Raw genomic sequence first — 13349 nt, 5'->3', positions numbered from 1 at the left:
ATTGCACATTTCAAAACAGGTAGAAGAGAATGATTCAAATGTTCCTAGCACAAAGAAAAGTATTTAAGGTGATGTACATCCCAATTACCCAGATTTGATTGTATTAATCCAGTCTCACACTACTATAAAAAACTGCCCCAAAATGGGTAATTTTTAAATAAAGGAGGCATGATTGACTCGCAGTTCGGCAGGGCCAGGGAGGCCTCAGGAAACTTACAATCATGACAGAGTGCACCTCTTCACAGGGCGTCAGGACAGAGAATGAGTGCCAAGTGAAAGAGGAAGCCCCTTGTAAAACCATCAGACCTCATGAGAACTCATTCATTATCACGAGAACAACATGGGGGAAATCGCATGATTCAATTACTTCCCACTGCTCCCTCCCTTGACACGTGGGGATTATGGGAACTGAAATTCAAGATGAGATTTGGATGGGGAGACAGCCAAACCATATCATGAATGTATCAGATTATCACATGTATCCCCCAAATTTGTACATTTTTATGTATTAATGAAAATTTAAAATTATAAAGTATATAATAATCATACAAATACATGACAATAAATGATATAGTATAAGTTCAGGGAGGGTACCATATTTATTATGTTTGTTTTTGAATTATATACTGGTAAGGGGTGGATCTTACATATTCATTCCCTGACTTAACTTTATTGTAATAAACTTTAAAGGTGCATTGTTCATCTCTTACATCTATGGCCACACACACACACACACACACACACACCAGAGAAAAAGTGTGACATTAGAAACAAAACTAGACATTTTAAAGAGGTTTGATGATGAACAGCAAGGTGTGGATATTGGAAGACTCATGTTTACCCCTCACTAGGATAGGGAGCAAACGTCCCTCCTCACATTACCCACCACCACTATGACCTCTGTCACTCACAGATTCACCAAAAATTGGGTACTTATGTTGTTTTCATTAATCTTTCTGAAATGTATATATAGTTCACATATATTTCAGTGTTTAATATTAGAAGTATTTTGATCTTTATTTAGAAGTTTGATGATGTTTTTGTGACCAGAAATATGCCTTAGGAACATAACTATGGCCGGGCGCGGTGGCTCACGCCTGTAATCCCAGCACTTTGGGAGGCCAAGGCGGGTGGATCACGAGGTCAGGAGATCGAGACTATCCTGCCTAACATGGTGAAACCCCGTCTCTACTAAAAATACAAAAAATTAGCCGGGCATAGTGGCGGGCGCCTGTAGTCCCAGCTACACAGGAAGCTGAGGCTGGAGAATGGCATGGACCCGGGAGGCGGAGCTTGCAGTGAGCCGAGATCGTGCCACTGCACTGCACTCCAACCTGGGTGACAGAGCCAGACTCTGTCTCAAAAAAAAAAAAAAAAAAAAAAAAAAAAAAAAAAAAAAAAAAAAAAAGAAGGAACATAACTATTACTTCTATCAATTAGTCTATAGCAAAATTTGTTTTGTTGTTCATTTCATTTAAAGTCACAGTTTCTAAGAATTTATTGATGAGGTTAAGTGAGGTCTTACAGTACACTGCTTTAGTGGGTCATTGGTTAAAGTCTTCTCCCAAGGCCATTAATTTTCCAATATTTCCAACCTAGGCCTTTCTAGTATAGTGAACTCTGGTAACCAGGGAAAACCCTTGGAAGACAAAACAGTGAGCACTGAAGTGGTGCAGATCAGGTGATACGGGTGGGTATCCAATAGCACAGGCTATAGCTCTGAATTTTATTCACTTCAAGTTTTGTTAGCATATTTAATAAGAAAGTACTGGAAACCATGGAAGAATGCTCTTTTTTTCATTTGCATTTTTCAAATAGCAAGTAAAATTTTAAAACAAGAAGAGAATACAAAGCAAATTTGTTATGCTTTTTGTTTTGAAGAAATACTGCTTTGAGGTTTGCTATATTGCTGCTTAACATTTTCAATTATTGAAAAAAGCAAATTAGCTATCAACTAGTATATTTTTCTGTCACTGAAAAGAAAGCCTTTTAAGATAGAAAGCAAGAAAAAAAAAAAAAAAAAAAAAAGAAAAAAAATACAAATGAGATTCCATTAGGTAAAACTCTTCAACTGCCATTTGTGAATCTTTCCTATTAGTTTCATGACAAATGAAATTTGAGAAATTAGAGAAATTGGGAAAAATTAACTCACCTCCTTCAGACTATCTGCACAACCTTCTTACATTTGCTGTATGTTCAGGCAGCAGTCTTTTTGTGAATAAGCTTCACACTAAAGAGAGGAAAAAACTACTGAGGTAAATTACTTACCTGGTTTTACATATCCCTTTGCATTTGGAAATCATGGTCATTTGGCTCAGTGGTAAATGGAAATGATTCCAACAGGATTTTTTCACAATTTTCTGGGAGCTGCAGGAACCCCACTTACTTTGCCAAAGGCCACTGAATCCAACTTTCACAGTAAAAGGAATTCCCAGGATGCCTGGAGTCATATTACTTGGATTAATCAACATTAACCCAAGGTTAATGTTAATCAACATGCACCTGGAGTTGCTTCACTCATGCTAATTCCCATTTCAAATTTAATTATCATTTTAGAAACTTTCTTGTGCTTCTCTAATTACTTTAACTATGCAAAATGTCAGATTATCTACTTCCCCACACTGTGTTTTAGAATTTGCTTATAGCAAAAAATGAAAGTATTGCTCTGGAATTCAGAAGCAAGGGAGACACAATAGCTAAAACTAACCAGATGTCAGTACCATGCTTTTTGTAAAGACAGAATTTTTTGTTTGTTTGTTTGTTTTTGCTGTTCTGTTCACCACTGTGCTTTCAGCACCTAAACAGTCTACGTGTACAGAAGCAAAATAACTAAGAACTTTTGAAGATACTTACATGATTTCTTAATTTTTATAATATAATCCACTCTGAATGATTCTGAGTTCTTTAATAAATTTGGTATGCAAAGGTATAAAATGTGTCCTCATGTGCTGGCATTGTGGTACTGTACTAATACTTGGCACAATGGAAGCAATGAACATAACAAGGAAGTAAGGACTGCTTTCATCAAAAGGGCACAACTCTGCTAGATACCCTTTAAATTTGAATATGATGATTTTGAGGACCATGGGAAATGTCTTAAAGAAACAGGTTGCTACAAATAGAAAGGCTAATTTTAGAACAACCCTTGAAATTAATTTCCTTTCTTTCAAAATGATTCTCACTATTTTGAATATCAACATAAAAACTAATATATAAGTATATATAAATATATAAAACTACAAATTTATTACAGTTAATATTTTATGTCTATATGGCACTTTTTCTTCTATTTGATTTTGTAGTATTATTCATGATGCTATAATGCTATTTATAGGAGACAATGATCTTATCAACAGATATATCACCTTCAGAAAGAATAAACAGAAACATGACTATTTTACAGAGATTTCTTGTATTTTTAAAAAAAAATCTTTTAATGCTGATGAAACAAAAAAGCAAATACAGAAAACATGCTAAAAACAAACAATTTGTTATGCAGCAGGATCTTAGGATGATCTAAGGCCCATCAGAAGTCTTCAAAACAGGCAGAAAATGATTACTATCTGAGTCTTTGTCAATAGAACACTGAGTAAAAATACACGGTTACATAGTTCAATTTTAATAGGCAGTATTAACCAGCCGTGGCCCCCAATGGAATGGGATATAAATTATAAATGAATATAAGTATATAGAGTGATATATAATATGTGCTATAGGCAAGTTCTGAATTTTAGCAACTGTCTATATCAATGCAAATATTACACTTTTATGAGAAGTACAGAGATAGAACCTAAATAATACAAAATTTAATGCAAATGAGGACAGACTTATGCATTAGGCACAGTGCCTAGGGCCCACAATAATTTTAGGGGTCCATGAAGTTGTTTTAATTGCCTTTAAAGTCAGAAGAAAAACATGAAGTTTTACAGTCTAAGAAAGTGTTATTTTTTCTCACAACAGAAATAAAGATGAAATTTTAGGGCCCACAAAATCTCCTACATTTTACCTAAAATAGAAAAAATGTTGAAGTATTTTAAGTTACACCAAAAATGATTTTAAGTATTGCTATTATGATGGCTGCAGAGTCCCACAAAGGTAAAAATGTCTAAGACTCACAAAAGTTATTTTGTACTCATGCCAACATCAAATGAATGCAAATGGAGAATTTTTTTGTTTTAATAAGCAAATCTCAAAGCATTTTGGATAGCCTTGCTTTCGGAGAATCATATTTAGATAAAAGAAAACTCTATTGATTAGAAAGATGAGCCTACCTTCACACAGTGCTATAGAAAGCATGCAACTGCCAAGAGAACAATAGAGCAACAGCCAGCTTGGAAGTCATATTTACACTGGATTGTTTCTTTCCAGTTTCCCACAGGCCCTAGACACTGGAGTGCTTAGCTGTCCCTGGGGACTTCTTGTGCTGGCTGGAGTGCTCCTGAAGCTTTTTATATTATTGCAACACTAAATGTGCGTGGATACTCATCCTTGCACTATGTTACTGGAAATTACACAAAATTCAATATGCCACTATGCACTTTGAAACTAACCCTGACAGAAACAAACACTCCTAGGTCTCATTAAATTTTCAGCATGCTTAAAATTTAACCTGATTTAGTATAACTGTTTTGTTAAATGTACACACCTCTCAATTTGTTATTTTTATTTGAATTTCTAATTTTATAGCATTTATATTTTGAAATAAACTTAAAACTTATATAGAAAAGTTGAAAGAAGAGTCTACAGAATTCCAGAATGTTTTTTGCCCAGATTTTCCAGCATTTTCTAAGAACAAGAAAGTTCTCTTATAAAAGTGGAATACAGCTATCAAAACTAGGAAATTAATGGTGATGCAATGCTAATACCTAATCTATAGATTTTATTCAAATTATGACCATTATCCCAATAATATCCTTTACTTTGATGGGTAGATAAATGGATGTATAAGTAGATAAAACTGCTTCAGGGTCCAATGCAGGTTCAAGTATTGCATTTAGTTGTCATGTTTCTTTTGTCTTCTTTATTCTGGAATAATTCCTCAATTTGAATTTATCTGATATTTCCTTATGATTAGGTCCATTTTTGGCAGCAATATTCCAGGGTGCTGTTGTGTACTTCTCAGTACATTTTATTATAATATATCCCTGATATGGTTTGGTTCTGTGTCCCCACCCAAATCCCATGTTAAATTGTAATTCCCAGTGTTGGAGGAGGTACCTGCTGTGAGGTGATTAAATCATGGGGATCATTTCCCCCTTGCTGTTCTCATGATAGTGAGTTATCTTGAGATCTGATGGTTTAAAAGTGTGTGGCACTTCTCTCTCTCTCTCTCTCTCTCTCTCTCTCTCTCTCTCTCTCATGCCACTGTGTGAAGATGTGCTTGCTTCCCCTTCACCCTTCTATCATGATTATAAGTTTCCTGTGGTTTTCCAGTCATGCTTCCTGTACAGCCTGCAGAACTGTGAGAAAATTAAACTCTTTTTCTTATAAATTACCCAGCCTCAGGTAGTTCTTTATAGTAGACTACAATTTAGAATACAATCCCTATTTCCAAATACACAAAAATAATTAAAAGGATTTCTCCCCAGGAAGTAGGATATTAAAATATGTTTATGTTCTGGAAAAAGAAATTGCTGAATATATTAGTTTGCTAGGGCTGCCATAACAAAATGCCTCAGAGTGGGTGGCTTACACAACAGGTATTTATTTTCTTACAGTTCTAGAGGCTGGAAGTCCAAGATCAAGGTTTCAATAGGTTTGAATTTTTTCTGAGGCCTCTCTCCTTTGCTTGAAGATAGTTGCCTTGTCATTGTGTCCTCACATGCAATGGCCCCCAACCTCTTTGGCACCAGGGACCAATTTCATGAAAGACTATTTTTCTGTGGATTGGGGTAAGGGAATGCTTTAGGGATAATTAAAGCGCATTTACATTTATTGTATACTTTATTTCTATTATTATTACACTGTAATATATAATTAAATAATTATACAACTCCATAATGTAGAATCAGTGGGAGCCCTGAGCGTGTTTTCCTGAAACTAGATAGTCCCACGTGTGGGTGATGGGAGGCAGTGACACCTGAAGTATATTGCTTATGCCCAGTCGGCTCCATAATCTCATTTTTGTTGCTGTCACTGCAGAAAACCCTGCTTCACAAAGATTGAATATTAGAAATGGAAGCAGGATTTTCAGTACTTTTGTGGCAGTCTCAGGATATTCCACCTTGACTTTAATCCAGAATGTATGGAGATTTGAAGTTGTCTCAAACATGCTTTTAAGGCCATTGTCATTTGCCATCTCAAACAGTTGATCCTCTTCTAGCACAGACAAAGTCAGTTCACTTAGCTTATTCACAAATGGGACAGATTCATTTCTTCACAGTTCTAGGGTCTTTTGTAGTTAGAAAATAATGCTTAAACTCTTTTGAAAGCTGAGAGAGGTGATCATGCACTAGCTGGGAGAAAGAAGGCCATGGCTCAATCTTTTCCGAAATCTTTGCTAATTTTGGAACATGTCAAAAATCCCACTGTTCACTTGTTGCCCCCATAATTCCACTTTGGCTTTGAATGCAGCCCCTCTATCTGCCGACTTGAACCCAGCTGTCATTCTCCTCTGAAGTGAAAGATTGAGTTCACTAAGCAGGTTGAATATGTCCACAAGTAAGCAAGTTTTGTAACCCGTTCTGTGTCACTGAAAAGTGCTGCCAGTGGTGACTGTTTTTCTATAATAAATCTCTGGAGAGGTTCTCATAACTCAAAACACTCTGGCCAGTGATCTACCTTTAGAAAGCAATCTCACTTATGTGTGTAAGAGAAGACTGTATGCTCTGTGTCCATCTCCTTGCAGAGCTGCATGAACAGACATGAGTTAAGGGCATGCACTTTAATGTGGTTAATAATTTTAATCACACCTTCCAAAACGTTGTTAAATTTAGGTGACATTTGTTGGCTAGCTGACATTTCTCTATGGATGGCACAGTGTGAAGAGTTACATTCAGAAGTGACCTCATTGACCCAAATAGTGAAACCAGAAAGCTGTCCAGTCATGGCAATTGGTCCTTCCATGCTTATACCAACACAAAATGACCAATGAGTTTTCCTAATATGCAATCATTCAAAGACTTGAATAGTTCTGCAGCTATCATATTAGTTGGCAACAAAAGTGCACATAACATATCCTCATGTACATCTTCTGAAAAATATTGCACAAAATAAGCATTGTTGCCTTACCAACATTGGTAGACTCATCAACCTGGATCACATACTGCGATGGCTCACTAACTCTCTGTAACAATTGTGCCTCCACATTCTCTGCTATTTCATCAAATCATCTATTTATGGTGCTAACCGAATGAGAAACACATGCCGCCTTTTAACTGCAGCCTCTCCTAAAAGTTCACGGCATATGTGCTGGCAGCAGGCAGGATCAACTCTTCACCAACAGTAAAGGGTCTCTTAACTTTAGCAATGTGATTAGCCACTACAAATGATTCTGTCAGTACAGACACATTTGATAAAATGGTGGCTTTCAATAATTGCTTCTGCTCTTCTTGTCCATACTGTTTTTTCCTTTTGAAAAACTCCAAAGTCTTGTTTAATGCAGGGTGCTTGGTCTCCACACAGTGGAGCAGTTTTGAAGGTTTCATGGCTTCATTGGATAGCCAGTTACCACATATTATACAAAGAGGGCTTGGAGAATGTGAATTGTCTGGTGCAATGAACCTGTAATTTAAGTAGGACTCATGGTATTTTCTCTTAAATGCAGCTTTCTTTTTGTTGTTTGTTGGCAGTCTTAGAGTATTCTGCTGTCTCATCATTGGGTCTTCCCTCTTTTCAAAGAAACTCTCCAGTGATGATTATTTTTATTCATTTTGGCTAGGGTTAGCTTGTGGGCTTACCAAAACTGTGATTGAGACAGGTGTGCAGTGCTGCAAAGAGGTGTGGATGGAAGTGGTAAATAAAATAATGGGCAGGACACACATGGACTAAAATAAGTGTCAGATTCTGACTTAAAGCCTGCCACTAGATGCAGCTGTACAGTTGAAGTACATCAACTCCCTTGCCACTATAAAGTCAGCCACCAGATGCAGCTTGATTATCACTTGCCACTCACTGATAGGGTTTTGATATGAGTCTGCAGGCAACGGATTTATTATGGTCTCTGGGCAGTCAAACCTCTCTGCTAATGTTAATCTGTGTTTGCAACCACTCCTCAGAGCCAGCATCACCACCTCAGCTCTACCTCAGATCATCAGGTATTAGATTCTCATAAGGAGCATGCAATCTAGATCCCTCTCATGTGCAGTTCACAATAGGGTTTGCACTCCTATGAGAATCTAATGCCACCACTGATCTGACAGGAGGCAGAGCTCAGGAGGTAATATGGGCAATGGGGCGTGGCTATAAATACAGATGAAGCTTGGCTCCCTCGCCTGTGGCTCACCTCCTGCTGTGTGGCATGGTTCCTAACAAGCCATGGACCACTATCAGTTCTCGGCTCAGGTCTGGGGACCCTTGCTCACATGACCTTTTCTCTGTGCATATGCATCTCTGGTGTCTTTTCCTCTTCTTAAAATGACACCAGTCATCTTAGATTAAGACCAATCCACATGACCTCATTTAACCTTAACTACCTCTTTGAAGACCCTATTTCTAAATACAGTCATATTGTGAGGTGCACTGAGGGTTCAGACTTTAACACATGAATTTACAGGGAATGCAATTCAGTCCATAACACTTAATGAAATGCCTTTTCTCTATTTCTACTGTTATTTATTTTGTTTTATAAGAAAAGTTTCAGTTTCTGGTATAATGTGCACTGTTGAAGAGCCTTTGCAGTAATTATAATTGATAAGTACTTTATTTTTATCTAGCACCAATGAGCAGCTCAGGCCTATGTATTTTTTTGTGTGAGTCAGGAGAGGACAAAAGAGGATTAAAATGTGTATTAATGTGCTCACTAGACAAGAAAAGCAAACTTTTATTCTGTAAGTGTTTAGTTTTTGATATCTTTAACTTTTGATATTTTACTAAACTTAATTATTTGTTCATTAACTTAATAATATTATTTAATAGAAGTGTTATTCATAATTTCATAAACACTTTTGCAACATCCTATGTACTAAGCACTGTGGTAGGAGTTATAAGTACAACACCAAATAGGATATATGGGAAAGATACATAAGAAAGATATATAAATAAGATATTTTTTCCCTTATCAGTCTTTCAGTCTAGTCAGGATATGAACTGGCAAATAAAATGTAGTCAGCAGAGTATTATATCATGGATAAATACAGAGCCCATTGAAGCAAATGGACAGGACTTTGCATCTGTTTGGTGGGAATTGATACAGAAACCGAGAATTAGGGTTGAGCATAGAGTTTTTAAGACAAAAGTGATGGGTGAAAAGAAGAGGTGACAGTCCTCAGAACCAAAGAGTGTTTACATCTGTGTGCTCCCTCCTTTAGAAACCCTGGGCCTTCTGCAGAAGCAGCTCTCCTGAGGGAAGTTGCTGCATGGACTTTCAGGCCACTGACTGACTCTTCTTGCAAAGAAATGACCCCAAATATTTGAACCTTTGAACATGTGCTCAGGGAAGCTATTGATCTATATATAGATCCTGCATATAACCTATGCATTCTTTAAAACTCAACCCAAGCAGCACCCCTGCTTGAATGCTTCCTGAAAGATCATTCTTTCACCCTCCACCTTCCTGTACAGATTAAGATCTGAAGGTTTGTTCTGCCAGCCTGGGAATCTTTCTGTACCCTGTAGCCTGGAAACCCACTGTACCTTTTCTTAACTGACTTTCTGCTTGTTTTCTCCTTAACAATAGTAGCTGAATCTGAATCCCAAGCACCTCACACATAGTAAACACTCAGAAAAAACCTGCTGAACAGTGTTAGTCTTTCAGAGTCATTCTGGCTCAGCAGCCAAAAGATCCTGTGTCCGAGGCCAGTTTCCTTCTGTTGGCTCCATTCTAAGCTCAGCATGCCATGACTCACTGTTTCCTAGACAATGTCATTTGTTGGCATGACTATGAAGCCCCATCCACTTGTGGACTTTCCCAAGGATTTCAGAATCTCCCTTTAAAATCCCTTTCTCCAAGCATTTCCATCACAGAGGCCTCAAGATCAAAGGAGTTATAGAATATTGTTACCCTGAGGATAAATATTGTTACCCTGAGCGTAAAACCTAGGAAAATTGCCAAACATTTCCCACATGAACTTTGCTTACAGCATCTACAAAAGAGAAAACAATATGTGGTTTACTTTATAAATTTGGTGAAATAAAACCTAACAAGCTAATTTTAATGTAGCAGACGTGAGTGTGATTTGAGTGGAGAACCAGAAAGATAGAACGATATCTATATGCCTAGTCCAAACTACCACTTTAGTGTCAAGGAAAGAAAAATCTCTTTGAACCGAAGCCAAGGAAAACTTTTCATAAAATCATGTAGGTCTGTTTCATTGTTTTGGCCATACAACAGCATCTTCTTTCATTTGTTACTGTTACTAGTTACTAGGGTCACAGTTGCTAATCTAAAAATAAGGATGAACACTTTTAGATAATTTAAAAAACAATGTCAATCAGATAAATCAAGACGTAATCACAATCATAGGTAAATGTACCATTAAGCTAATTAGAGCCCCTCACTTTTTCAGGCTTTTTTCAGGGCCTTGGGAAGGGCCCTAGGAATGTGCTCATATGGTCATATAGTTTTACACAATTTGCTGAGAAATCGTATATTTAATCAAGTTGATTAGGACTGCTTTTTTTTCCTCTCACTCTGACTTTATTTCTTTACAGTTCTCCTTGTATTGGATGATGTTGGAGTAGCTAGACATGTTTTTGAGATGTGGCTGGGAGAAGTTGAGTTGAGGGTACCCAAATTTAGTTTAGTTTTAGTGATATGTATTTTATTGGTTGACAGTTATCTTATGAATGGTTCTATTTTTACTAGCCATCCTGGTGTGAGACTGGCTCCCAGGTATACTCCTTTGCTTACTGTGCACACTCACTCAGCATTCTGATGCAGAAATCAGAATGTGTCCTAATATACACAATACGAAAATGATGCAGGTATGGAAGAGACAAGGTTGAAATAAATGCACAGATCCAGGAGCTAGTCTGGGGAATATTATTCTAATAATCAGAGTGAAAAATCATAAGCAGATAATTCACTTTATATCAATCCTAGATTAAAAAACCCCTCCCCTTCAGGAATATACTCAATAATACAGGGTCTTTGATTATAAATACTTTATATTTTTTCCCTTATTTGATTGGAATGATCATGTTCAATTGTAATTTAATAATGTTTCATAGAATATCAGAATTTCTGTGTTTGTAGAGCATGTACCTGTAGTAGCATGACAAACAATGAGTTCATCCATATGCGATGCTGTATACTTTATGCATTCAGCTATCAATAATAGCTATTTTTATTGATAAATGTAATTTAATTTAATCACTTATATTTACATTGCTAATATCCAGAGTATTTCTTTGAAACCACAGGTTAATACACACTAAAGGACAATGTCGTTAAAGGAGAAGAGGAACTTTGGAAACTATGCTGTCTGAAAGGAAAGCAAGGCACTCTTCATTAACAGCTAGTGGGTTCCTAATTTCTGCCCATGAAGGCATATTCATACTGAGAGAGCACCCCGTGAAGGGGAAGAACCATCCGCGCTAATTCTTGTTGTCTTCTTCTGAGCCTAGTGGGCTCATCGTTCATACAAACTAATGTGTCAACATTAAAACCAAAAGGGAATTGAATTGATAAATGACTTGGGAGGCTCTAATAGTTGTAATAACTATGGCGACAGAAGAACACTGGCTATAATATTTGTTATTACCACTGGTATCTGGATCTATAACTAGAAAAGCTTCTTCATTTCTCCAAACTAATAGATATGACAGGTATTCATTATTTTTGCCACACTTAGCTCTACTTAAAGAAATATTCTAAACTCAATCTCAAATCCACTAATGGAATTTCTGTTGCAGTCTCTCCTATAGTCAAAAAATAATAAGAGTAACTGAATAGTAGTTTTATACCAGATAGATATTTGAAGAAGAAGTAGTCCTCATATATACTTAAATATTCTCAAAATATCTCCCTTGCCCTCCCCCTAATACCATCATTTCTTTGTTTCAGGGAAATGGCATTTTAATAAAACACTTACTGTGATGTACCATTTACTGGGCAAGGGCAGCTGCCTGGCCAATTTGAAAGAGCACAGAAGCAAAGGCTTAATGCTTTGATCTAGAATCCTGGCTCCACCAATTCTCTGAGTCCCAGTTACCTCCTCTATCAAGGGCTAATAACCCTTGTTTTTGAGGTTGGTGTGAGAATCAAACGAATTAATCGGTAGAAAAAGCCAGCACACTCCTATCCTGGAGCAAATACTCAGTATGTATTTTAATTCCCACACTCTTTGCAGCTTTGCCCATGACCTCTACTGCAGCCTCAAGACCCACAAACCTAGACATTAATTTGTATGTTAATAATCTCCCATGTTTGCGAGAGAGTTTGGAGCTTTCATATTCATCTACCATTGGTAAGCCAGTTTACCTGAGGTCCCACAGCTGATCAATTACAGGGCTGAAATGGTTAACTCTAGGTCCAGTAGGCTACCTGCTCTCCACTCTCTCCTACACAGCCTCTCACATAGCTTTGAGGGGGAACAAACAGCGCTTTTCAACAAAGGAAAGTGTGCTGAATCCGTGAATTATTACTTTGACCTAGAACATTTCAAAAGAAGAGCTTAAGGCAAAATTTAAAATTATAAGAGAAAATAATTTCTACTTCCCTGACCTGCTTTTTTATCCCAGTTACAGTGACTCACCTCTTTCGCTTCAGGTATCTTGCTTGAGTGCTGTAGTGCATCATAGGATATGCTCATCATGGAAAAAAAAAACCCAGTACCCAAGGAGAAAAACCAAGCCCCCATTAGAATATCAGCTCCATAAGGGCAGGGATTTTTCTATTTTATTTAGTGATGTCTCCCAAGTTCTTAAAATACTACCTGGAACATAGTAGGTGCTCTGGTGAATGAGTCAGTTCTATTGAATAAGAATGAGAGTGTGAATTCTAACATCACAACAGAATCTCAGGCAACTGTGATCTGGCCCTTAGTCTGAATTCCCATAGTACTTAGGCAAGTTGGCCTGGAACTGCTCTCAGGGATCAGGTGAGGTGTCAGGTGGTCTCCATCTACACTGCAAACTTTTATAGGGCAAGGGCTGGGCCTTGTCCCTCAATTCAATGCTAATCCCCAGCAGGTGCGTTTTAAACAGACACATACACATACATGCATATATATATATATATATATATATAT

The 13349-nt window shown here is 37.1% G+C and overlaps 1 protein-coding gene across 6 annotated transcripts in view; it reads right to left on the bottom strand.

Annotated features, from left to right (window-relative positions):
- The window catches only part of MTHFD2L (methylenetetrahydrofolate dehydrogenase (NADP+ dependent) 2 like), a 181155-nt gene extending 176733 nt beyond the window's left edge, over window positions 1–4422 (bottom strand). For 2 of the 6 annotated variants that reach the window (XM_017852962.1, XM_017852961.1), the window contains exons 1-2: window positions 4272–4409; window positions 2153–2230 (exon numbers count right to left, since the gene is read on the bottom strand). The gene's annotated coding sequence lies outside the window, so the exon portion shown is untranslated. The other 4 variants (XM_017852964.1, XM_017852965.1, XM_017852963.1 and 1 more) reach the window with 4 other exon arrangements.
- Window positions 4423–13349: the final 8927 nt, after the last annotated feature.

This window comes from Rhinopithecus bieti, unplaced genomic scaffold (assembly GCF_001698545.2).
Source record: "Rhinopithecus bieti isolate Rb0 unplaced genomic scaffold, ASM169854v2 scaffold_35319, whole genome shotgun sequence".
Classification (NCBI taxonomy): domain Eukaryota; kingdom Metazoa; phylum Chordata; class Mammalia; order Primates; family Cercopithecidae; genus Rhinopithecus; species Rhinopithecus bieti.
This window is presented reverse-complemented; position numbering and strand designations above follow the sequence as displayed.